Below are 2500 nucleotides of genomic sequence, written 5' to 3'. Positions count from 1 at the left end.
AGAGAGAGAGATAGAGAGAGCAAAATATAAAAGGGAATGAGTGAGAGAAAAATTAAAGAATGAAAGGAAAAGAGAAGTATGGTAGGAGGTTGTGGAAGCAGGTGGGAGGAGGAATGAGGAGGAGGAGGAGGAGGAGGAGGAGGAGGAGGAGGAGGAAGCTGGAATGTGGGTTGTTGTGCAAGCGAGAGGAGAGGAGAGGTTCTGCTCTGCCCAGGATTGTGGGTTGTGCAAGCACAGGTGGAGGAGGAGGAGGAGGAGGAGGGGTGAAGGGAGGAAGGGAGGGTGAGGGAGGGAGGGAGAGAGAAAGGAAAAATGAAGGAACGAGGTGGAAAAGGAGGTGAAGGGAAGGAGAGAAGGTGAGAGAGGAGTGGAGAGAGGAAAGGAGGAGGAGCGAAGGAGGAGGAGGAGGAGGAGATGGTGATTGGAGGAAAGAAGGATGAAAGAGGGAAAGAGAGAGGAAGGGAAGTGGAGGAGGAAAGGAAAGGAGAGAGAGAGAAGGAGGGGGAGAGGGGAAGAAGAGGGAAGTGAGGGAGAATGAGGGAAGAAGGAGGGGGGGTGGGGGAAGGGAGATGATGGGTGGAAGAAAGATGAAACTACTGTACGTGGGTAAAAGAGAAAACGAACAAGTAAGGAAGGGAAGGAAAGAGGGAGGGAAGGAAAGAGGGAGGTGAGTAGAAATGGGGGAGGGGAGAAAAGGGAAAGAAGGAGAAAGAGAGAGAAGGGGAAAGGGAGAGAACGAGAAAGAGAGGGAATGAGTGAGAAAGGGAAAGAGAGAGGAAGAGAAGGAGAAAAGGAGAGAAAAGAAAGGGAGAGAAAGAGAAAAGAAGAGAATGAGAAAGGGGGAGATGGAGAAAGGGAGAGAAGGGGAAAGGGAAGGAATGAGTGAGGAAGGGAAGGAGAAAGGGAGGGAAGAAGGGAAATTTGATGAGAGAATAAGACAATTAATGAATGAGTGAGAGAAGAAGATAGGGAATGAGGGAGGGGGAGTGAAAGGGAGGGAAAAAGGGAGGGAGGTAGGGATAGAGGGAATATGGGAGGGAGAAATGGAGGGAGAAATAGAGGGAGAAAGGGAGGGAGGAAGGGCTGGAGGGAGCGAGGGAAGGCGAGAGAAAGAGAAGAAGGGATGGAGAGTGGGAGGAGAGAGACTGGAAGGGAAAGAAAGTGGGATGGAGGGAGAGGGATAGAGGGAGGAAGGGAAAGAGGGAGTGAGTGAGTGAGGGAGTGAGTTTGAGTGAGCCAGCAAAAGAATAAGTAAGAGAATTTATAAAGGAAGATAGGAGTAAGAGAGGGAGGAAGGAATTGAGGGAGTGAGAGATGAAAAGAAGAACGAAAGGAGGGATGGAGGGAGGAAAGGAGGAGGAAAGGGAATAGAAAATAAGAGCAGAAATGGAGGACAAAACTGACATTTGTAGGAATTGTATTTGTGCTGAAGACAGATGGAGAGGCTTGTGTAAAGAGGCTTGTATATATATATTATTATATAATATATATATATATTATATCATATATTATATATATTAATATATATGTATACTACTATATATATAATACATATGTATTTATATATATACATATATATATATATAATGTATATAGATACATATATATATTATATATATATATATATATATATATATGTATATATGCTGTGTGTGTGTGTTGTGTGTGTGTGTGTGTGTGTGTGTGTGTGTGTGTGTGTGTGTGTGGTGTGTGTGTGTGTGTGGGTGTTTGTGTGTGTGGCTGTGTGTGTGTGAGTGTGTGTGTGTGCGTATGTGTGTGTGTTGTGTATGTGTGTGTGTTGCGTGTGTGTGTAAAAATATAAGTGTATATATACATACCATATGATATTTATTTATATATATATATATATATTAAATATATACTATACTATATATATATATATTAGACAGGTAGGTATGTACATACATTAGCTAACATATGCACATAAGAATAAATAGGTAGATAGGAAGAAGGGGAGAGAGAGGAGAGAGAGAGAGAGAGAGAGAGACGGGGGAGACTTTGACGAGGAGGAGAGAGAGAGAGGAGAGGGGAGACTGAGAGAGATGGAGAGGACGAGGAGAGATGGCCCGGAATGAGAGAGAGGCGAGAGAGAGAGGAGACAGAGAGAGTGAGAACGAGACGAAGAGAGAGAGAGAGAGAGAGAGAGAGAGAGAAGAGAGAGAGGGGAAGAGAGAGAGAAAAGAGAGCAAGATAAAAAATGGAGTTTGAGGTGGGGAAGGCCATGGAGGCAGATGATAGTGGAGGATGGAATTGAGTGTCTGGATACTTCGGGGAATGAGAAGTGGAGGGGAATGGAGGGAAGTGGAGAGGAGTGCAGGGGAGTACAGGGTAGACTACCCACAAAGAGGTCATGGAGGTGCAAAGGGCTCTTTATGGAGGTTAGATGGAGGGATGTCGGTGGCCGGGGCTCAAGAAGGGTCCAAGGAAATAGAATAAGGTTAGGTAGTATAGTGTATACACACGCACATGTAGACATACA

Source organism: Oratosquilla oratoria, chromosome 1 (genome assembly GCF_046742065.1).
Source record: "Oratosquilla oratoria isolate Oo_2021 chromosome 1, ASM4674206v1, whole genome shotgun sequence".
Classification (NCBI taxonomy): domain Eukaryota; kingdom Metazoa; phylum Arthropoda; class Malacostraca; order Stomatopoda; family Squillidae; genus Oratosquilla; species Oratosquilla oratoria.
This window is presented reverse-complemented; position numbering follows the sequence as displayed.